The sequence below is a fragment of the Gorilla gorilla genome, chromosome 21, assembly GCF_029281585.2.
Source record: "Gorilla gorilla gorilla isolate KB3781 chromosome 21, NHGRI_mGorGor1-v2.1_pri, whole genome shotgun sequence".
NCBI lineage: Eukaryota > Metazoa > Chordata > Mammalia > Primates > Hominidae > Gorilla > Gorilla gorilla.
Genome location: NC_073245.2, coordinates 70,311,359 through 70,335,990, shown reverse-complemented (window position 1 = coordinate 70,335,990; position 24,632 = coordinate 70,311,359).

Sequence of the window (24,632 nt, the reverse complement as noted above, 5' to 3'; positions counted from 1 at the left end):
ACAGAGGCCATCTAAAAGGAGAAGAGCAGTAGATAGCAAGTCCATGTGTAATGAGCTCTGTGCTGACAAAAATGTGATTTGCCAGTGGGATAGAGATAAACATTACAATTGGGCACATAGATCAGGATTTAGTGTATGGAATTTAGTTTGCATAAAAGATAAATCAGGGTGTTAGTGCACACTTTGAAAAACTATCCTGCAGATTCAAAACTCCTATGGGTTTTTACCGTATCCTGAGTTCTTATAACGGGAGGTGGCCACAGCATGACAAGCCCAAGGAGGTCGTGCTCAACACTGGTTGATCATGACAATCTCTGGGAGGTGCCTAGGCTCTACCCTAGGCCGTGACATCAGGATCTCAGGGGGTGGAGCCAGGTGTCAGGATGCTGCCAGCTCCCCAGGTGATGACCGTGTGCATTCAGGAATGGGAACTGCAGGTGGAAAGGATTCTCTTTCATTTTCTGGCTAGGGAACAGAGGCTCAGCCACAGGAGTTACTTTTTTGGCACTAAATAGAGCTGAGATGAGAAATCTCACCCTTGACTCACTCCACATCCAAAATATTTTATTGTTATACAACCTTTCAAGTACTGTTCAGAAAACCAGGACTGCTTACTCATCATGCTGCAGGGATGACTGGGCTAAGAGCTAAAATGTGTGTACACTTAGTACATGCCAAGTATTGTGTTAAACAATTTATATTGATGATTGCATTGAAGTCTCATAGCAGCTCTATGGGGTAGGTACCTAACCAATGAGGAAACTGAGGCCCAGAGAGGTTAAGGGACTGGCCGCAAGCCACAGAGCTAGTAAGCGATGGAGCCAGGATTCAACCCCAGAACCTGTACATTAACTGCCCTGTTCTGCAAAGCCAACATCCCTTAGAGCAGCACTTTCTAAACTGTGATGTGCACCTGAGTCACCTGGATCTTGTGTAAAAGCAAAGTCTGATTCAGCAGGTCTGGGTGGGACAATTCTAACAAGCTCCCAGGTGAAGGGAATGTGGCTGGTTTGGGGGCCACTGTTTGAATTGCAAGTGTGTAAAGCATCACTAATATTTTTGGTGGTTGCTTTTTGCTCATTTGTTTCACTTTTAAAAGAACATTTTCAGAAAATGGGTGAATACTGTGGCACAAGGATGGATTTTATTGAATGTCCCCACCTGGGTTCCACAACAGGGATCACTATGACTTCGTAAAGATCAAATCCACCCACTGCAATGGCACTGTGGTTTCTCCTGGTCACATCGCTTCATCTGGATTCAGGTTTCTCCTGGTTGTTGCTACACTGTCCACTTCACAGCTCAACAAACCTGTGAGACGTTCGCAGCTTGTAAGTGTCAATTTAGAGTAGATGCCCATATTAATGAGCAAATCAGCCCTCAGCTTTGATGAGTTGCAATTCTCTAGGAATTCCCAAATATGCTAGTGAAACTTGTGTCTTAGCTTGGGTGCACCCCCCAGCAGACCTGACATAAACTTCAGATACAAGTAGTTTATCTGGGATGGGATCCAGGAAGCATGGTGAGGAGCCGGGAAGGAAGAGACAGGGAAAAACAACGCACAGAGATAACGATGCTGGGGGCAGCTGGAGTGCAGTCCTCCTGGGGTCCGCCCAAGAGAATGTGGGCTGCTCTCCAGAAGGGTCCAGAGGCTATGGCATTGAGGCATAGTTCACTCCACTCAGGCAGACAGTGCAGGTGCTTGGGGTAGGATGCTGTAGGGGGCAGTGACTGTCTCCTGTGGCAGCCTGGAGCTGCACCTCTGAGATGCGCCAAGCACTGGGGCCATAACAACATCTGCTACTTGAGGCTGCTTGAGGAACCAAAGGCATTTTCCCAGCCTGTGGGATTGGGCACTTTTCCAGGGGGAGGCTGAGTCTCTTTCTAGAGATTGAAAACCAGCCAACGGGCTCTTGGGCAGCCTGAGAAAAGAGGGGACCATTTTACTGGTCCCATTTCTCAGAAGAGGCCATGGAGGCAAGGCCTAAAGGCTGCATGTGAGTGTGTTTGGGGGACATAAAATAATTCAGTGTTGGTGTCAACTGATCCCCAACTGTGGAACAAGACATGGGAGATGGCACCTCAGTCTTCCAAGAGCGTTTAACCAATTTGATGAGATGTCAATCTGATGCACCCTGAAGAGAGTAAGAGTTTTCATCTACCGTAACTTACAAGATCTCACAGTAGCAGGACTGGGGCTAGGTTGAGACAAGTGAGACCCCCAGGAGCTTAGATGTAAGGAGGTGCTCATTCTCAGGGGCGTGCAAGTGTCCCATTACATGACCCTGGCACCACTGGGAAAAGTCAATTGACTCTATAATTAAAGGTTTATTTTTTGACTTTATTCTATTGACCTGCTTATCTAATTTTATACCAATACCATACTGTCTTGAATACTGCAGGTTTCTAGTAAATTTTGAAATCTGGTAGTGTCAGTCCACCAACTTTGTTCTTCATTTTCTTTAAAGTTGTTTTGACTGTTCTAGCTCCTTTGTATTACCATATGAACTTTGGAATCAGCTTGCTCATTTCTACAAGAAGCCTGCTGGGATTTTGATTAAAATTTTTTTGAATTGGCATGGTGCAGTGGCTCACGCCTGTAATCCCAGCACTTTAGGAGGCCAAGGCAGGTGGATCACTTGAGGCCAGGAGTTCGAGACCAGCCTGGCCAACATAGCGAAACCCTATTTCTACTAAAAGTACAAAAATTAGTCGGGTGTGGGGGCGCATGCCTGTAATCCCAGCTACTCAGAAAGCTGGGTTTGCTGTGAGCTGAGATTGCGCCACTGTACTCCAGCCTGCGTGACAGAAGGAGAGACTCTGTTTCAAAAACAAACAAACAAACAAACAAACAAACAAACAAACACTCAAAAGAAAAGAATTGTATTGCATTGAATCTACTGATCAACTTGGGGAGAATTGAAAGCTTAACATTATCTAGTCTTTCAATCCATGAACACCTATATTTTTCTATTTATTTAGGTCTTTAATTTCTACTACAATATTTTTTATATTTAAGTTGATAGGTCCTGCCCATCTTTTATTCAACTGACCATTAAGTATTTCATATTTTTGCCAGTATTGTAATTGTCCACTCCTAGCATGTCCAAATGCAATTGATTTTTGTGTATTTATTTTGCATCTTTTGAAATTGCCAGATACTCTCTTTCTAGCTTTTTTTCGGTAGATTCCTTAGTATTTTCTACTTATGCAATCATATAATCTGAGAAAAAAAGACAAATTTACTTCTTTCTTTTCTATCTGTATGCCTTTTATTACTTTTCTTGCCTTATTGCACTAGCTAGAACTTTCAGTACAAAGTTGAATACAGTACAAAGTGAGATCACACATCTTTGCTTTGTTCCTGAGCTTTGGGGGAGAGTAGTCAGTCTTCTACCATTAACTATGTTGTTAGTAATACATTTTCCGTAGATGCCTTTATCAGGTAGAAGTTAATCAAGTTTTCTATTTCCCTACTGATATTCTATTTATTTGTTGAGAGAGGGGTATTGACATTTATGACTATACCTGTGTATTTGTTGATTTATCTTTGCAGTTTTATAAGATTTTGCTTCATGTATTTGAAACTCTGTTATTAAGTGCCTAAACACTTAGGATCATTATGTCTTCCTAATGAATTGATCTCTTCTATTGTTAAAAATCAACTCTATCTTTGGTAATATTCTTTGCTCTAAATGAACTTTGTCATATATATATACATATACATATACATACACATATACTTATATATATACACATATACATATATATATACACACACACACATATATTTTAGAGAGAGGGTCTCCCTCTGTCACCCAGGTTGGAGTGCAGTGGCAAGATAATAGCTCCCTGCAGCCTTGAACTCCTAGGTACAAGTGATCTTCCTACCTTGGCCTCCCAAGTAGTTGGGACTACAGGCACGCACCACCACGCCCAGCTAATATTTACATATTTTGTGAAGATGAGGTCTTGCTTTGTTGCCCAGGCTGTTCTCAAACTCCTGGGCTCAAGCAATCCTCCTGCCTCAGGCTGCTAAATTGTTGGGATGACAGGTGTGAGGCACTGTGCCTGACCCCATCTATTGCTAACATAGCCATTCCAGTGTTCTTTTGATTATTGTTTGCATGATATATCTTTCCTCATCCTTTTACTTTTAATCTATTGTGTCTTTATATTTAAAGGGGGTTGCTTAGTGGCAGCTTATAGTTGGGGCTTGAATAATAATCCAATCTGGCAATCTCTGCCTTTTAACTGGGGTGTTTAGACAATTTAAATTTAATGTGATATTAATATATTTGAGTTTAAATTTATCATCTTGCTATTTGTTTTCTATTTCCTATCTGTTCTTTGTTCCCCCTTTCTTCCTTTTCTGCCTTCTTTTAGATTGTTTTTTATTATATCATTTATCTCCTTTGTTGGCTTTTTAATCCATAACTGTTTGTTATTTTAGTAATTGCCTTAGCATTTATAGCATATATCTTCTACTCATCACAGTCTGACTTCAGGTAAAATCATATCACTCTACATATAGGATAACAACTTGAAATTTACTTTCATTTCTTTCCTCCTGGTATTTGAAGTATTACTGTAATACACCTTACACATATGTATTGTAATATATATCATCAGTATATGTATATATTATATACATATATAATCAACTCCATAATACATTGGTATTGTATTACTTTAAACATTCAGTTATTTTAAAAAGAAGTTTGAAAAATAAAAATGTTCTTATTTATCCACATAGTTACCATTTTTGGTGGTCTTCACTCCTTTGTGTGGATTTGGATTTCTGTCTGGTATTGCTTTCCTTCCACCCGAGGGACTTTCTTTAACATTCGTTGCACTGTGGATGTGTTGGTGATACATTCTTTCAGCATTTGTATGTCTGAAGAAAGCATTAGATCCCTTTGCCTGTGCAACATATTTTTTCTGGGTATAGAATTCTGTGTTTTATTTATTCTTCTTTCGGTACTGTAAAGATGTTGCTCCACTGTCCTTTGGCTTCTGTCATCTTTATGTTTATTCTTCTTTATGTAAGATGCTGTATTCTTGTGGCTGCTCTTAAGATTTTTTATTTATCACTTGTTTTATGTTATTTAATCATGAGGTGTCTTGTAGTTTTCTTCACATTTCTTGGGCTTGGTGTTCATTGAGCTTTTGGTTCTGAGGGTTTATATTTTCATCAGATTTGAAAAAAATTCAACCAATTTTTTTTCAAATATTTTTTCTCTTCCCCTCTTTCTTTGGATATTCCAATTATACATATTTTAGGCCACCTGAATTTGTCTTAGAAGTAACTGACACTCTGCTTATTTTCTTTTTCATTTATTTTTCTTTGTGTGGTCCTTTTTGGTTAGTTTATATTGTTATGATTTCAAGCTCACTGATTTTCTTTGTTCTGTGTTGTCTAATCTGCCATTAATCCCAGCCAGTGTATCTAACAGATTTTTCCTATATGCTGTATATTGTTGAGAGTCTAGATTTTTTGGGTCTTTTCCTTTTTAAAGAGCATCAGGCTTTATTATGACAAGGAGTTAATTTCCTGGGGGATCAGCTTGAGTCACTATTGGCTTGATTTTAAGTTTTCTTGGGGTAGGCATAGAGTAGCCTGTACTCTACTGCAGAAATGGATTGTGTGGGCTGTCCACTGACTAAGGGTGTTTGATGATGTCTCCACTCTGGCTGGTCTGAGCTCTAATGTCCCTTAGCACTGCACAACCTCTAGAACCTCCACTTCCCACCTGTGCCCCAGCTCCCCATTACCTGTTCCATGCTGGCCTCACAGAAATGTGCCCCGTGCATAGGCAGCTCAGTATTCAGCCAAACACTGAAGGAGTCCCTTGTGTAGATTTCTGGAGCTCCTTTGTGCAACTACATCCTCTGAAGTTCTCTACCCTGCAAACTCCAGCTGTCTCAGGGCCCCAAATGCCAACTCCTGTTTCCTCTGCCCAGTGAGAGAACTGTTCTGTTTGGGTTCCACTTTCTTATACCAGAGTTTGCCAAGATCCCCCCATGGGAGAGCCTGAGTGAGTGTGGGGTTTGCCCATGTGAAAACTTCTCTCAGGGATCACAGCTCTAAGCTGTGTGTTGGCAGCAGTTGCTTCATATAAATACCTAGTTTTTTCATTGTTCATGCTGAGAGAGTAAGTCTACTACCCTTACACCATGAGGGCTGGACCTGGAAGCTTGCTTTTCCATTTTGATATTTAATTGAGGCTGTGTGTTTGCAGCAGAGGGAGCATGCTGAAGGATGAGCTCACTGTACTGCCCTGCCTGGAAGTCCTTGGCAGTTTCCAGCAGTTTCAAAGAAGCTTCTCAGAGGTGTTGGCTGAATGACATTTGGCTGCACAGAAGGGCCTTCCGTTTGCCTGCCCTGGGGCTCTGTGGTGTGCCCTTTCCTGCTTTTCCATGGCCTCCACCACTAGGGTCTTCCCAGGAGGGATGAGGCCACCTTCACAGTGTTACCAAGCTCACACTTCACCCACCTTTCCTCTGGTAAAGGGAGGCAAAGAGACAGGAATCTAAATCAGAAAGACAAAGAGTCCCCTGTGATTCAGGAAACCAGCTTTCTCCCAGAATCACCATCCTGGTAGCCTGCTGTGCATGGCTGAGACCAGCTGGTCCAGACCAAGGTGGGTTGGAGGATGACGGAGGAACCAGAACAGCAGTGATGGCTCCCGGGACAGGGCGATCTTGGAGAGTGATAGGGTTTGGCTGTGTTCCCACCCAGATCTCACCTTGAAGTGGAATAATCCCCAGGTGTGAAGGGTGGGGGCAGGTGGAGATAATTGAATCATGGGGGCAGTTTCCCCCATACTGTTCTTGTGGTAGTGAATACGTCTCATAAGATTTGATGGTTACATAAACATGAGCTCTCCTGCACAAGCTCCCTTGCTGGCCACCATGTAAGACGTCCCTTTGCTCTTCCTTCGTCTTCCACCGTGATTGTGAGGTCTCCCTAGCGATATGGAACTGTGAGTCCATTAGACCTCTTTCCTTTGTAAATTCCTCAGTCTCGGGTATGTCTTTATTAGCAGCATGAGAGCAGACTAATACAGAGTGTTTTCTCTGGCCCAGAAGCAGAGCAGCAGCTGGGACCACAGGCCACAGGTGGGATCTGTGATGGGGATCCCGACGGGGACTTTTGGATCTTTAGGGGATCAGTAGAAACCAGCTTGGTCAAGGTAAGTGATATTTCAAACCGTTACTATTACTGCTTTCTACTATTTTGTGGAGTGGCTACTGTTTGTGAACCACCATGCTAATTCCTTTTACCTGCATGAGGTAGGCACTCTTATTATCTCTGTTCTCCAGGTGAGGAAATTGAATCTGAGAGGTAAATTAACCTGCCCAAGGTTACTTAGCTAGAATATGGCTGTGGAGCAGGGATTTGAACTATTAGCCATGACACTGGGTTGCCTTTGTGTTCATTAAGATTAAAAAGGTTTTTAGGTATGAACATGTAGTTGGGGGAAAGGAGAGACAAGGGAATCAGCACCTAATTAACACCTGTAAGAAAACAAATGACAGTGTATTTATTGATCCTTTGGTGCACTTTTCTTTTTCTTCACATTTTATCTTTTCTGAAATTTGGATTTGTTTTACATAGCTGGTATGTCATGGTTTAATTGGTGAAATCTTTCTCTTTCCTAGTGATGCTTAAAATTACAGCATTTCTTACAATCTATGGCAGGATTGGCAAAACTTTTCTGTAAAGGGCCAGATGGTAAATGTTTTAGGCTTTGTGAACTAAATTGTCTCTGTCACAACTACTCAACTCTGCCGGCCATTGTAGTGTAAAAGTGGTACAGACACCGAGTAACTGAATAGGCATGGCTGTGTTCTAATACAGCAGTATTTGCAAAAATGGGGGAAAGGTGAGATTTGGACTCTCGAGCTCTGGCATCTTGGATTTGCTGAAATATAGGTGTAAAAATCATCATGGCTGCATCAGCAACAGCAGTTAGTAGGCACTAAATGATGTCTGATCTTACTGAGCTTCACTCACCCCGATATTGCAATGCTATTATTATACCCATGCTCTGAATGAGAAAACAGCTTCAGAGAGCTTAAGGCACCTGCCTTAGGCCCCTCAGCAGTGAGTGGGAGGGAGGGAACTGGATGCAGCCTGTCACCAGCTGGCCCAGGTGGTGACCTCTGAGACTGAGGCAGGCAAGCCCTCTCCAGTAGGATCTCTCACCACGTTCCCCCACCTCAGCATCTTATTTACATCCAGCATCTCATGCTGTCATACTCACTTAGGCGTCAGCTGACAATGGGACATACCACTTGTTTTTTTGGAAGAACCACCACCTCGGCCCAGCACAGTGGCTCATGTCTGTAATCCCAGCACTTTGGGAGGCTGGGGCAGGTGGATCACCTGAGGTCAGAAGTTCGAGACCAGCCTGGCCAACATGGCGAAACCCTGTCTCTACTAAAAATACAAAATTAGCCAGGCGTGGTGGCGCATGCCTGTAATCCCAGCTACCTGGATCACTTGAACCCGAGAGGTGAAGGCTGCAGTGAGTCAAGATTGACCCATTGCGAGCCAGCCTGGGCGACAAGAGTGAAACTCCATCTCAAAAAAAAAAAAAAAAAAAAAGAAAAAAGAAAGAAACAAGAACCACCACCTCTTCATCTTTTTGGATTAAGAACCGTGGATGGAAAAAGAAGAGAGAAAGGAAACTGACTGCTTGTATGCAGATTAAGATGCACATAGCTTAATCGGCTTGAGGCTCTGTTAGCCTATCACGCATTTGGGTTGGTTTCCAGTCTCCGTGAGCCAGGCCTCGTGCTGGTGCTGAAGACGCTGCAGATCAATAGGTCCAGGCCCTGACCATCAGATAGCTCAGGCCTTTTGGAAAGCAGACCCAGAAACAGGATCTTTCTCTTTGGTGATGGTAGACTCTTGTACAGTCTAGGGAGAGTGGCAAGAGGGGGCAGTGTGAAAACCCCTATCTCAGAGGAAGCCCTTTGCTACGTAGTTTACTTTTGGCTCTGAAGCAGCAGGTGAGGGTCCACGAGGTGATGCAGGACTTGGGCTCTGGGTCCAAGTGTCTGTCCTGCTACTTACAAGCCGACCCTGGCAAGCCACTTTAGCCCCTGTACTGAGTTTCCTCATTGGTAAAAAGGGCATAGTAATAGCATCTAACTCCTAGGATCACACTGAGGATTCATTGCAAGAAGGTCCTGAGATAGCTCTTACTATCCCAGAGGGGCGGCTGTGAGCTGTTTTTGATCGATGAATTCTAGTCTGTGATTCTACAAGTTCTTTTCTAGATCACTCACCTGATGAATCCAGTTTTCCAGTCTGGGGTTCCACTGTTGTGAAATTACAGCATAAAATAGAAGGAAAGTGCAACTGATTATAAAGGTAACCTCGACCCCCGTGGACGCTGTTACGAGTCTTGGTCAATCTGCGTCCGAGGCCAAGGTTAAGTACACGAACTGGGTCATCAAAGTCAGTGGCTTTGAATGCAGTTCTCTGTCCAGCAGTGTGCTCTAGGGCAAGTTCCTCGGTTTCCCAGAGTGTAAAAGGAAGAATACAAAAGTCCCTGCCTTAGCAGATTGCTATGAGGGTAGACGAGCTAATTCATGGGGAGCCACACTGGCCTGTTGGGAGTGACCCCAGCATGAGCTCTCGGGATTGTCATTACTTTTGTTTGCGGTTGTTCCTGTTGATGATTTAATGAGGTACTGTGCAAAACCACAGTGACCCGCACTGAATAAGTGCTTCATAAATGGTCACCACCACTGTCATCATTACGACTGTTGCTCTCTGCAGTGGGTGCAGTCGCAGCCAGCCACTAACACGTGGGTCTAAGGAGAAGAGCCTTAGATCCGTTTAGATGTGCTGTGTTCCTAGGTTAAGCCAACACGGTAAATGGAAAGTTCCACCAGGAAGAGCCTAGCATTGGAGCAGGCAGCTTAAGTTCACTCTGGGCCTTGTTTCCCCGGGTGTCAGCCCAGCCCAGCTGCTCTCAGCCCTGTACGCTGCCCTGCTTCCCTTGCTGCTGTCTCAGATGCCCATGTCCCCTCCTTCCTCAACCCCCAGGCTGCAGACCCGCCTCTCCCTGTTCCCTCATTCTCACCATTGTTCCTGAGCCCCAACCCAGCCAGGAGGACTGCAAACAGGATGCTCTGGCAGGAGCAGAGATTAGACTGGGATTAGGAGTCCTCAGCCTGGAGGGCTTCGGGCTTGTTTAAGGAAAAGGCGGGGGAGCCTGGGGAAGTTCATTGCCCCTGGAAGGAGGCCCAGGAGCTGGGCTGAGCCTGGGCGAGTTGCCCTGACCCAGAGAAGAGACTTGAGAGAGAGCTTTGATCAGATTCTCTGGAAGTCTCCCCTGGAGAAAGCCCAGCTCCTCGGCCCCTCCCGTCTGGCCCCGATGCCTCCTTAAGGGCCAGCTCAGACTCCCAGACTGGTTTGTTCTCTGTGGCTCTACCATTCCTCCCAGACCGCCTGGGGGCCCTGCTATCCTCAGCCTCCTTCTAGCCTGCCTCTCTGTGCAGTGACCCACTGCTTCCTCTGCCGTGTGTCCTTCCCGGAGCCTGTGGTGCTGTGGAAGGGGATTTACCTGCTTCTGGTTGCTCTGATTGGGCTGTGTGCTTCTGAAATAGGAACTGCTGAGGGAGGATCTCCTCGTGGGGAGAGTGGGGGCTCTGGAGCCCAGTTTGAACCCTAGCTCAGCTGCTTCTCAGCCTTTGGCAAGCTGTGCTCTGCTCCTCAGCTCTTCTCTCTGTAAAATGAGGATAACATACATCCCTCCCTGGTAGCGTTGTGTGAGGACTTTGATAGGTATAAAGTGCTTAGACTATTACCTGGCACATAGTAGGTGCTCAACAAATGCTGGTTGTTATAATTATTATTATTGCTGCTGCTGTTATTATCATGTCTGTATCCTCCAGAGTCCAGCACAGGCTTGGCCCAAGGCAGGTGTGTGCTATGAACTCGATTAGTAAGCTTGTGCCTTCCTAGCAAGGACCTTCAGCTGTTCACCCCAAAATAGCCTCTGGGTGGGGTTTGTGGATATTAGAGCCAGGGACCCTTACATCTTTTCAGTTATCCCTGCCTCCCGCAGGGTTCCCAAGGGCATTTAGGTTTTCCGCTTCTCTCCCTCCCTCCCTCCCTCTCTACTCTGGTCTTCTCTTTTCTTCCCATTGACATCCTTGTGGGTGTCTCTGATTCTGTCTTTGGACTTAGTTCCTAGCAGAGAAACTGATCCTTAAAAAGTAAATAAACTAACTGCTAACTGCCCTTAGGAAGCCCAGGAAGCCCTGAGTGGTGCTGGGGCTCCTTAGCCTCCTGGATCACAGGGCTGAGGATCCTGGCCTGTCCACCAGCGAGTGCCTTCTGCCCTGTCTTCCAAGGGACACACGCAGTGCTCTGGGTCCCAAACCAGCCTCATGAACCCGTCTCTCACTGACTTGGGAATGTTTCTTTCATGAGGACCACTGATTTTGCCCAAGGGTCCTGTCCTTGACAAACAAGTCATTTGGTCATGTGTTGGCCCTGGTGAACCATGACTCCTGCAGGATCCAAAGGGGCTGCCCCAGGATGGGCATCCTGGGCAGTGATGTCACAAGTTACCAAATGTCAGGAGACTGGGCAGCCTCAGACAGCGCACTTTGGACTTCATTCTCCTTGGTTCCTAACAATTAGAAAGCTGCAGAAGCATCCACTTGTCTCCACTGGAAGACCTGAGCTTTATAAATAGGTCTTGAAAGCAGCCCCAGGCTCTATCGCAGTTGCCCTTGGGTGGGATGCACACGGAGATGGTCCCTGGCCATTGGGGTTGATCCAGGACAGCTCTGGGAGGAGCCTGTTCTCCACCTTGGTGTTAATATCCATTCCTGGAATCACTGGGCTGGTCACTGACCGGGGCTCTGTGTGAGGCTGTGCTGCTGGGTTCGAGTGTGACTTTGCCACTTACCAGGTAGAGTGACCTTAAACAAGCCTCTTAACCTCTCTGAGCCTCAGTTGCCTCCTATGATACATGGGAATAATAATAGTATTTGCCCTTTAGGATGCTGAGGAGAGCTGACACATAAATAAAAATACATATTATTACTTATATTACTTCTATTATCATTCTAAATTCAAGACCAAACTGGCTATTTAAAACACATTTTTAGCAGGAAACTGAGTTCACTCATAATAGTCCTCCTATGAATGGTCTAGCTATAGACCAATTACTCTTTCCAATTCCTTGACCTAGGTGGGGTTTGCCCTGAGTCAGTCTGTAAACGAACTGCATCGCAATTAAAAGTTATTATCCAACCACTCAGAGCTGCTTGAATCAGTGACAGTCACTTGTTCCTCACCCCTACCACCTCCACAAATATCTTTTCTCTTTTCTCATTAGCAGAATGTTAGCTGGTTACAGAGCCATCTGGGCTAAGACTACATTTGCTAGGCAACCTTGCAGTTGGGAGTGACCATGTGGTCACGTATTAGCCAATGGGCATGAGCAGAACCAATGTGGACAAATTTCTGGTTAGGTCCTTAAAGGGGTGGAACCTGCTCTAAACTACTTTTACCCCCTCCCCAGGAAAGGGGACATGGTGGTTAGTTGTTTGGGGCCATGTAGAAAGGGCTACACCCTAGTGGGGGTGGAAAAATAAGACAGAGGGAGCCTTGGTGCCCAGCACCATAGAACTGCCTTATCATCCATGGATGGTTACCAGGGAGAGAAAGTCACTTCTCTTATAAGCCACTGTTGTGTTGGACATCTCTACCTTAGCCTGTGTCATGGCTATGTATATTTTGTCCTTTATGACCATATACATGGATGAGCTGAAATTCGCAATGCTGGTTAACAGCTGCACTAAATCACAGAGTTGGCATAAAACTTCATCTTAAACAAAACCACATTTGAAACTTTTGTGAGTGATTTATCATAAATAGTGTTCCTTTCTCATTCATAAACTTATTTTCAGAAATATATTTTTACAAAATGATTAGACTTATTTCTTTTTAAAAATTGTATCATTTTAAATTTTATGTTTTAAAGTATGGCAAATATTTCCTTGTCAAGGTATTTACTTTTATGATTGCCTTTTAAAAAATACTAAGATTTAATTTATGTATATAAAATTCACCTTTTTAAAGTGTATATACAATTCAGTGGTTTTTAGTTTATTCATATGGTTGTGCAACCATCACCTCAATTCCAAAACTTTATCATCCCTAAAAGAAACTCTGCACCATTAGCATTCTCGATTTTCTCCTTCCCCCAGCTCCAGGTCAATACTTTCCTACTTTCTGTCTCAATGGGTTTACCTATTATGGACATTTCATATAAATGAATCATATAATATGTGGCCTTTTGTGTTTGGCTTCTTTCACTGAGCATGTTTTTAAGGTTCATCCATGTTGTGGCATGTTTCGGTGCTCCATTTCTTTACATGGTTGAATAATGTCCCATTGAATGGCTAGATCACACTTTTTAAAAATCCATTCATTGATGATGTACAATTGGGTTCTTTCTACCTCTTGGCTATTGTGAGTGAACACTCATGTACAAGTTTTTGGGTGAGCATATATTTTAAAGTCCCTTAGAGACCTTAGGAGTGGAATTGCTGTGTTGTATGGTAACTCTATATTTAACATTTTGAGGCATTGTCAAACTGTTATCTAAAGGGCCTGCATCCTTTTAGATTTCACTAGCAAGGTATGTGGGTTTAAGTTTCTCCACATCCTCACCAACACTTGTTATTGTTCATCTTTCTAATTACAGTAGGTGTGAATGTGTGTGGTGTGAAGTATTATCTCATTGTGACTTTGATTTACTTTTCCCTAATGACTAATAGTGTTGAGTATGTATATATATATATATATATATATATATATATATATATATATATGCTATTTGTGTATTTTCTTTAGAGATATGTCTATTTGATTCCTTTACCCAAGTTTTGATTGGGTGACTTTGTTGTTAATTTGTAAAGAGTTCTTTGTAGATTCTGGATACAAGACTCTAATCCAATATATGATTTACAAATATTTTCTCCCACTCTGTGGGTTGTCTTTTCACTTTATTGATCATGTCCATTGAAGCAAAAAAGGTTTTAATTTTGATGATATACAATCTATTTTTTCATTGGCTTATGCTTTAGCTGTTAAAGCTAATAAACTGCTGCCAAATCCAAAGTTAGGGATTGTGTTGAATCTGCATATCAATTTGGGGGGTATCACCATTTTAGCAATATTAAGCCTTTCAATCCATGAACATGGCAACTATTTAGGTTTTAAAAATTTTCTCTAAGTAATGTTTTATAGTTTTTGATGTATATGTCTTGAACTTTTTTGTTAGATTTATTTATAAGTATTTTATTTTTCTGGTGCTATTGTAAGTGGCATTATTTTATTGGATTCATTTTTTGGATTGTTCATTGCTAATGTGTGGGAGTATAATTGATTTTTGTATATTGATCTTGTACCTTATAATCTTTCTGAACTTGTTCATGAACTCTCATAGTTTATTGGCAAATTTCTTAGGATTTTATATATGCAAGATCATGTCATCTTCAAATAGAGGTGGCTTTACTTCTTTCCTTATAGATGCCTTTTATTTCATTTTTTTGATCTAATTGCTTGCTAGAACCTCCAGTACAATTGCAATGGCAAAAGTAGACATTCTTGTCTTGTTCCTGATCTTATGGGGAAAGCACCCAGTCTTTCACGATTAAGTATCATATTAGCTTAGACTTTTTCATAGGTGCCCTTTATCCAGTTGAAGAAGTTTCCTACTATTTAAAGTGTGTTGAGTATTTTTGTCTTGACAAGTATTTTTGTCTTGACAGGAGTATTTTGTCTCAATTTTATCAGATACGTTTTCTGTATCTACTGAAAAGATCAGGTGATTTTCCCCCTTAATTCTATAATATGGTGTGTTACATTGTTTTTCATGGGTGGCCACTGAAATGTCTGCTCAATTAGCTTACTGGGGGCTCAAGAGTGGACAGACATTTCCTCAAATGCCTGGACTAATAAGTCTCCCAATTTTTGCCACAGTACTCTGTGTGCATGCTGGGCATACTTTCAATACTTGGTCAGGAAATTGGCAGCTCTGCCCTAACTTTCACTTTCTACTTGTGTAGACCCTCAGGTCATACAGAATTGAGAGCACAGAGCCTTCTCAAGTCTCTCCTGAGCATGCCTACAGCCCTACACATGCACGGGGCTTTCTAGATTCTCAGGAATATGTTGGAACTTTGCAAAGCCTCTACGGACATCTTATTTACCAGTTTTTTCTTTTTAAATTTTTTGGTTAGCCCGCACTTTTCCCCAACTGTTGCTCACCATCTTAGGCAGTCAGAAAGCTAAGCAGTTACTTTTAATTGTTTTCAGCAAATGCTTAGACTTTTCAAAGTGGGCAAAATTCAAGTAAGACCTACAGTTTACTTGCTATGGGTTGGCAAATACATGTCAGTTATTCATCATTACAGTATCTTACACAATAGTTTCACGACCCTAAGAATGCTCTTCATTCATTCCTACCCCCTACCTTTGAACCTCTGGCAACCACTGATCTTGGTCAGAAGGCAAGACAACCTTGCAAGTAGAGTTCTCCAGGGACCCACCAGACAAGTCAAGTCATAACAGTTCTCTGGGAATCAGGTTTGAAGGGGCTACAATCTTGTTTTGTCCCCTACAGTAGCTGTCAGGCCACCGGTTTTTACCCTGATTGCAGGGCTGATTTCAACCTGATTTCAAGGCTAACTCAGAGCAGAAGAGAAGGGGATGGAAATACGGAAAGTTAAAATGCCATGAAGATCCCTGTTCTTACTGAAATTCAGCCTTTCTTCCTGAATGCATGCAATCTAGATTGCTTCAAGCCTTTGGTTAATTTCCAGAATTCTGAAAAAGTTGATTCTGGAATTTTTGCCAGTTTTTGTCATGAGTTTCATGGAATAGAGAAGTTTCCATTCCTGCTGCTATTTCTATGATTTCCTTTTATTCATGGTAAATGAATCTGAATATCCATTTTTGACGATTATATCAAGCTTCCCTTTTAAATAAATGTATGTAAGTTTTAAAAAAGTGAGTGGAGGAAGCCAGTCTGAAAAGGCTACATACTATGTGATTCTGACTCTATGACATTCTGGGAAGGCAAAACTATGGAGACGGTAAAAATATCAGTGGTTGCCAGGGGTTCAAGGGTAGGGGGTAGGAATGAATGAGTGAACAGAGAGCATTTTTAGGGTGGTGAAACTATTCTGTAAGATACTGTAATGATGGATATATGACATGCATTTGTTAACCCATAGAACGGTACAACACGGAGTGAACCTTCAAGAAAACTGTAGGCATTAGTTAATGATAATGTATTAGTCTTGGTTCATCAAGTGTACCACATGTACCAAACAAATGCAAGATGTTAATAATAGGGAAAATGTGTGCAGGGAGGAGGTATATGAGAACTCTCTGTACTTTCTGTTCGGTTTTTCTGTAAATCTAAAACTGCTCTAAAAAATAAGACCTACTAAAACGTTTAAAAGGGTTGATTTTAGGAAATATATTTGGCATAGAATGATAGGTGGTGTAAGAGTATGGCAAAAATCATGTGGGAGGTATGTGGGTGACTGACATTTGGGAAACATGATGTAAGAAATATGTGTTAAGACTGGGGTCTCTGTAATGCAAGAGAATGGATAAAGGACTTTAACACATGAATCAAAACAAAGATTATTTAATATGCAACACCAAGTACAGCTGGTTGTGAGTGTTCTCTGCTTCCAAGGTTAAGAATGACTTGGGAAAATAACAGGAGACCAGAAAAAAACAAAAAAAGACAAACATCTAATACAAGGCATCCACTGGCCAACAGAAAAGCTCACTGGGAGTTGAGAGAGGAGACAGGTAAGACTTGTTGGAAAGACCCAGTGAAAAACCAAGGAGGCTGTCAAAAGCATGAATTGGACGATAAGAATCTTTTAGCTTCCCAAGAGGGCTCTAACCACCTGACATTGGCAGTCTTCATGCTTCTTGCCAGTACCATGGACAGCAGCCAGAAATAGCTTCGTGACCCAGCAGGCCAAGGGTTTCTTGTCTTCATTCCAGGTTGTCTGGTTTTGTGTTAGTTTCTGCTTGGAACACAAGGATAAGCAAGGAGTTCATCTGCTAGTGGGCGACCTGACCCTTTCACAAGGAGCTAAACATGAGGCCAGGAAGAATGGGGTGCCCTGGACATAGCTTAGGAATGCTCAGTCCAAACTCTACCACTTGTCCAAGGTCAGAGATCTAGGGACAGAGCATTGCCCCTCTTGGAGTCTCCCTTTCCTCTTCTGCAAAAAGAGTTTGATCCTCAACCAAGCCTGTGAGTGGCACAGAGTAGGTGAGGACAGATATTCAGTGAAAGGCCTTCCAAAGCATCCTTCCTTGGGAGCAGGGCAGTGACCATGCTTATCTTGTTTGGTGCTGTATTTTGCTTCCTAGCACAACATCTGGAACATAGGTGACACTTCAGCAAATGTTCAAGGGAGAAAGAAAGGAGGGGAAGGAGGAAAGCTTGCTCCTCTCCCTGTGCTCGGCCTGTAGTACAGGACCTGACACCCAGAACTCCGCCGCCTCATCCCTCCTTCCTGCATAGCCGTGGCTCTCTTACAGACAACAGATGCGAGGCTTAGGAGGCAGCCTTATCTTGGAGATCGAGACCATCCTGGCTAACATGGTGAAACCCCATCTCTACTGAAAATACAAAAAAAAAAAAAAAATTAGCTAGGTGCGGTGGCTCACGCCTGTAATCCCAGCACTTTGGGAGGCTGAGGCGAGTGGATCACGAGGTCAGGAGATGGAGACCATCCCGGCTAACATGGTGAAACCCCGTCTCTACTAAAAATACAAAAAAAAAAAAAAAATAGCTGGGCGTGGTAGCTGGCGCCTGTAGTCCCAGCTATTTGGGAGGCTGAGGCAGGAGAATGGCATGAACCCGGGAGGTGGAGCTTGCAGTGAGCCGAGATTGCACCACTGCACTCCAGCCTGGGCGACAGAGCGAGACTCTGTCTCAAAAAAAAAAAAAAAAAAAAAAAAGAAAGAGGCAGCCTTATCTTGCTATTTGACTCATCTTTGGCAGTGGATGGAGCTCACGAGGGGCTGTAGGAGGCTTATCCCCAGGGCAGGGCCCACTATGAGGCATGGAGGGGAAGGAACCTTGAGCATGTCCCTTCACTCTGTCTCTCAGCCCGGGAGCCTGCCTTTCAGAATCTGTTCAGAAGCATTGCTCCCACTGTATTTCTAATTGAAGACACCTGGTGAGGCCCAGTCCCTGGGGAGTCTGGTTTGCAGGAGGCCAGCCCGCCAGGCTTTTGTGATGAAGTCACAGACCCTTGATGTATTATTCAGCCTGGCTACCAATCAATGCCAGACGCCATCCATCCTCCGCTGGTTCCCCTGCTGGGCCCTCTGCTGTTTTGGAAGCAAGTGCTAAAATCTAAGGAGAAAGAGTCTGCCTTTGTCTCATCGCAGCGTAAATACCTGGCCCCAGTTGCCGGGGAGTAATGTTTGTTCCACATTGACTGATTTTGTTATTTTCGGTTTTCTTGCTGGGTGTGTCATCTCTTGCCCTTTAGCCTTGGTGAGGGAAGAAGCTAACTTTCTCAGCTGCAGGTAAAAGTAAGGCTAGCTCAGACTTTCAGCAAAGTTGTGTCTAGTTTTGTTCCCATATGTAGAAGAAAATGTGATCAAAATGGACATGCCGTGGAAAAAAAATCAGAAATGCCTCCCAGGTACTGGCCAAATACCTGCAGTGTACAAGGTGTGAGAGAAGTCATGTGTGGTGGGGGTTGGGCACTGCAGGAGGAGTCAAGGCCTGGATTCCCATCCTATTTCTGCCACCTCTGAGCTGGGGTGACTTTGGCCAAGTCATTCAGTTTCGTTTTATAGATTCAGCCACTGAGGCACGAAGTAAGATGAATCCTATCTGCCCATGGGGCTTTTGTGCAGACAAAATCCAGCAGCAGCTTCTGCAGCACGTGCTGGGTCAGGCTGGCTTGGCTCTGTGGTCTGGCGGCTATGTGACTCTGGGAAAGTGACTTCTCCTCTGTGTGTCTCAGTTTCCTCATCTATGAGACAAGGATAATTATTGCACCTCCCTTCCAGAGTGGTGAGGGTGAAATGCATTACTCTCTGGAAAGCACTCAGAACAGTGCCTGGCATACAGTAAGTGCTTAATAAAGGCTGGCTTCCACGATTAACAGTAGTATTAATGCTGCTAGTTAAAGCTACTGGTAGACAATATCAATACCTGTTCCACTGACGGCAGTGAATGTTATATTCATGATCGAATCCCATCTTCACAACAACCCCAGAGGGAAGGAAACGGGGCCTCAGGAGGAGGAAGGTGCCGCTGGGGTCTGAAGTTCTTGCTCCTCATTGTGTAGGTGTCAAACAGCTTTCCTGGTCTGGCTGGAAAAATAAGCACAAAGTAGTAAAAATAATGGCACTGGACCCTGCATTATCTAGGCCATAGGTGCTAATATGAGCCCGCACATTAGCAGTGGCCCAGCTATTGGAGTGGGCTCAGTACACCCGATCCTGGCCCTCTGTCCCGTGCTCCTGTCTGCCAGGAACCTGCAGGGGCTGCATCCTCTGGCTCGTCAGGGAGACGCCTGGCCCCTGGAGCTAACGTGTCCCTCCTCATCCCTCCCATATGGACTTGCTTTGTTCCCTTATGCAGTTGTATTATCTGACTGTTCTTTCTCATCTATGTGTTTAGTTGTTTATCTTCTATCTTCCCTGTAGCCAAGTTTCATGAGAACAGGAACCATGTTTTATGTTTTATTCCCCTCTGTATCTTTAGAGCCCAGAAGCATCCTCGGCACACAGTAGGTGCTTATGAAACTGATTAAACGGATGCCTGACTCTCCCGGGAGTGCTGTGTAAGCTGCTGTGGGTGTGGCCTGGCGAGGAGGGGTAGGGTGTGGAGAAAGCAGGGGACATTTGGGCTGTTCAGCTTCTGCCGGCCTGTCCAGACCCTCTCACTGTCCTTCCTCATCCTCCTGCTGCCCTGGGAGGAGGCTGGCCTAGGGGGACCATGTCAATGGGTTCTTGTGAACTCTGGCCTTCAGTGGCATTTGGCCAAAGGCCTAACATTCATGTGCAGGCTTAGCTGTGATTAGCAGGAGGAACAGGGAAAAGTATGCATACTCTGTCTTCCCGAAAACAGAAGTCATTATTTTAAGATTCTCATTCTTTCTCCCTCCCTTACTCAGTTGAGCAACACAGAGGTGAGAAAGGAGGCATGAAGCCACTTTGTAAATGGAGTGCCCCATGCATGTACTAAGTTATTACCAGTGATAACATCGGTCACACTGCTCAGCATTTAGCTACTGCCTGCTGTTTACCTAGTGCGTGGTCCTCCTCCCCATGACTGCTATTGGGGCCCTGTCTGCTGCCCCTGGGGGAGGCACCCTCAGGGGATCATTTGCCTTTGGGCTGGGGGCTGGGGCAGTGGCTTTGGTGCCCCTAGACCTGGGTTTGAATCTTGGCCTCACCTCTGTCACCATGAGGCCTGAGGCACGATGTTTTTACCTTCCTCTCCATCATTTCCCCTCCTGGAAAATGGGAGCCATAATAGTCCATTGTCATGAGCTTGCAAATGGGTTGGCCTGGAGGTGCAGCCTGTGGAAGCCACCTGTTGTTTCCTGTGTACCCTGGTCGACAGGCCCTGCAATGCACAATGCTGTTTTCTGTTTTCCCCTTGCCGGTCACTTCTGTATTTTTCCAGAAAGAGCCTTGTCTGCTTTGACCCTCAGACTCTGGAACCCAGAGCTCCAAATGCAACCCCCCTCCGTCCTTCCCCTTCTCTGCTCCCCCAGTTTCCATCTGCCTAATGAACCCTTCTAATAAGCCACCGGGGGACACCGGCACCTGGGGCTATGGTGACTGCATCTGCATTTGCCTCCACTCATCTGCACTCTGCTGGTGCCTCTGGGCCTCGGAAGGCCCCCAGGTTTGGAAAAATCAATGACAGCACACTGCTTTGCCCCTGGCACTCACAAACTCTGGTGAATATTCCCTCATGGACTCTCTTTGGGTAGAAGCCTGATAGCTGAGCTCTTCTGTGAAACACTCACCCCGGGGGCTGGAAGGCTGCCCCCAACCCAGGCAGTGGGGACGCAGAAAAGCTCTTGGCTGTAACCCCTCCCTCTGCTGCACACCCTCCTCAGATGGCTCTTTCTTCTCCAGGAAGGACTGGGGCTCCTTGTGGCCCAAATAGTCCAGAACTCCCCTTTCAGCACCACACAGCCTCTGTGCTACCTCCCAGAGGGCTGAATGACCTTTTTACAATGCAAATCTGATCCGATCACCCCAGGTTTAAAACACATCAATCTTAGGATAAAGACCAAAACCTTTGCTCTTGCCCAAGCGTCTCTGCACGGTGGTCCACCCTGGCAACTCCTCAGCTCCATGACATAACCTTTCCTGCCCCCTACCCCCATGCCAGCCTTCCCTCTCCTCCCCAAAGCCTCCCCGAGAGCCTGCACCTGTGCCTTCTCCTCACCTAGGCAACCCCACCATCCCCCCGGATCCTAGGAGCTCATCCTGGAGGAACACCCCTTCCTGACTTGCTGCCCGGGGTCCCACCCTGCCCTGACATCCTCTCATGGGTTGGGGCAGCTCCCTCTTTTAGCAGGGATTTCAGTTGCAATATTTAATTTACTTCTTTGATCCCTGCATTGATGTCTGTCCCTCTCAGCTGGACTGAGGGGGAGAACGTGGAGTCTTCATCGGGCTCTTCAAAAGCAGCTGCTGAAGTGGAATTTGGGGTCTGACATATTATTAGGGACCAACAGCTGTCAAAGGAAGTGGACGGGAGAAGCAGGAATAGCAAGAGGGCCGGGGGGTGGGTGGCTGAGGCCAGCTGGCAAGAGGCTCAGCCGGCAGCTGATCCTGCCCTCCCAGCCCAGCCTTTGGGCCCAGCCTGCCCCAGTCTGTGCCCGGCAGCCCCAGGAAGGGGTGACCTTTTGAAGGACACTCCCACAGTTGGGCAGTCCTTCCTTGAAGGGGGCCTGGGGCACATGGCCCTGCATGGCACGCATAGTGGATCCAGGTCTGCATCCACAGCTCACAAGGGGACGTCAGTCCAGCTGGGTGCCCCTATTTCTGCCCTGGGGTATGGGGCAGATGCCTATTTTCTCATTTCCTCATGGGCACCATGTGCTCTGGCAGCTGCCTTGGTGTCCTAGTGGAGAGAAGCGAGCAAAACCCTTCACCCCTGTAACTAGGGTTCCCAAACCACGTCCAGCTGCCCAGTCTGCCCCCTCTTGCCAAGAGTTGATATCCAACAGGTTGGTGATCAGTTACAATTCCATGCCTCTGTTGGTTTCTTTGATTAAAAGGATCTTCACTCTTGCTTCGTTTTTCAAATCTATCAGTTTCCTTGCCCCAGCCCCACATCTGCCTGTACACTAGGGGCTGGCTCATCCCTGTCACTCTTTCCACCACCAACACAAAATTCTTCTTGTCTTTTCAGATGTGGCAATAGAACTTGCAAAAGTATGTGTTTGTCTTTTTCACAGTTCTGGGGAGGAGCAGAGTGGGAAAGCCCAGGAGTTCAGCTCTCATTTCCCTCTGCATTTTCAATTTGCATGATAAGCATCAAAGGACTTTTTCCTTCCCAAGGGGATTTCTGTTAGTAATATTATCTTGGCCAGCCAGGAGAGAGGAGAGAAGATTTCTCTAAGCCCAGACCCAAGTATATCTGAGTGTACTTCTCTCTCATCCCCCCACGGCTCCTCACTAGAGATTTAAATGCAATATATGCCAACTTCATTTCTATTTGAAAAGTGACTTTCATTCCAAACATATCCCATAACACTTTACACAGTTAAATAATCACGTTTACAAAAATGTGAAATGGGAGATAAAGCAACCTGGATGAATTGTAGCATGTCATAGAGTGAAGCAGGAGAGAGGAGGGTGTTTTGCAAAAATTGCCAGGTAGAAAACAAAAAAATAGGAGCTGATAATTAACTAGAGATTAAGTTTTTTACTGGCCAATTTTGAAAATGTTTTAAATAGCCAATTAATTAGCTTAAAAGAATCCCCTTGTTTAGCTAAGACATTTCAACCCCCGCAGAAGTTGGGAATAGTAGCCACATCAGCTCCTATTACAATAACTACTGTTTGTTGAGCACTTACTGCATCCATGTTCCTTATACATGGTGTGTATTCCGTTTTCATGCTGCTGATAAAGACAAACCCAAGACTGGGCAATTTACAAAAGAAAGAGGTTTAATTGGACTTACAGTTCCATATGGCTGGGGAGGCCTCACAATCATGGAAGAAGGCAAGGAGGAGCAAGTCACATCTTACGTGGATGGCAGCAGGCAAAGAGAGACTGCAGGGAAACTCAGATCTCATGAGACTTATTCACTACCACAAGAACAGCACCAGAAAAATGCACCCCTATGATTCAATTACCTCCCACCAGGTCCCTCCCACAACACATGGGAATTCACGATTTGGGTGAGATTTGGGTGGGGACACAGCCAAACCATATCATGGTGCAACCCTCAAACAACCCTGTGGAGTTGGGATTCAATTTCTATTTCACAGACAAGGGAACTGAGACAGGGAGCTGGCACCTGCCCACTGCCAGCATGGCTTATGTCCACACTCCCTCTTCTGCTCCCCCATTTAATGTTTGTCTGAGCCTAGAAGAATCTACCAGTCTCATTCCTGATTGTCCGTTCTGGCTTGGTCCTTATTCTAGACTCATAGGAAGCCATGAGCCCACTGAGGAGCTCCTCCAATAATTTCCTTGGTGGGTGACACCTGGGCTGAAATCCAAGGTCTGGTGTTTGCATGCCATGTGATCCCAGGTAAGGAACCTGGGAGATGGAGACAATGATCACCTTGTTGGGTTTTTCTCAAAAATGAGATGAATAATAACCACGTCTGGTACATTGCTGGCAGTAATTTTTATTAATATGGCTCTTCACATGTTGAAAGATGCTTTTGACTTCAAGGAAATGATAGATAGGTCATGATATTGAACAGGAGCATCCCAGCTACCCTGGCTAGTGTTTTTCACAGTATGCTGAGAGTCCCATGAAAGGCTTGGAACACACACAGATTCCTAGGTCCCACTCGAGGCCTCTGAGTCTAAATAGTAGGGGCAAGGCCCCAAAGTCTGCATTCTCAAGGGTCTCCCCAGGCTGGTGATTCTTATGCCCGCCCAGGCTGAGAACCCTGCAGCATCACAGGTCCGTGGGGACAAGGCCAGTGCTGGGTCAGTGGGTTAACCTGGCAGAAAAGAATGCTGAGTCGAAGGGCCTTGGAATGTAGAATCTCCTTCAACCCCCGCAGCAGCTGATGTCACAGGTCTTAGCCCGGCAGAAGGAGGATGGAGCAGGCCAAACAATGCCCACTGGGCTGAGGGCTTTGCTTCCCTTGCAAAGCACAAGACGTGAAATAATGATTAACTCTTCCCACAGCCAGGGAGCAGGTGGTGACCTCGTTACCCCATCACCTTCCCCAAAGTCAGCCTCAACTATCCAAGCCCGCTCTCCATTTAACTTCCAAATAGTCACAGAGCTGCAAGTTTAGAAGGAAAAAGTTAAGCCCTCAGTGCAGCGAGTTATCAAGTGAAGGCAGTGAGGTGTTGAGGAAA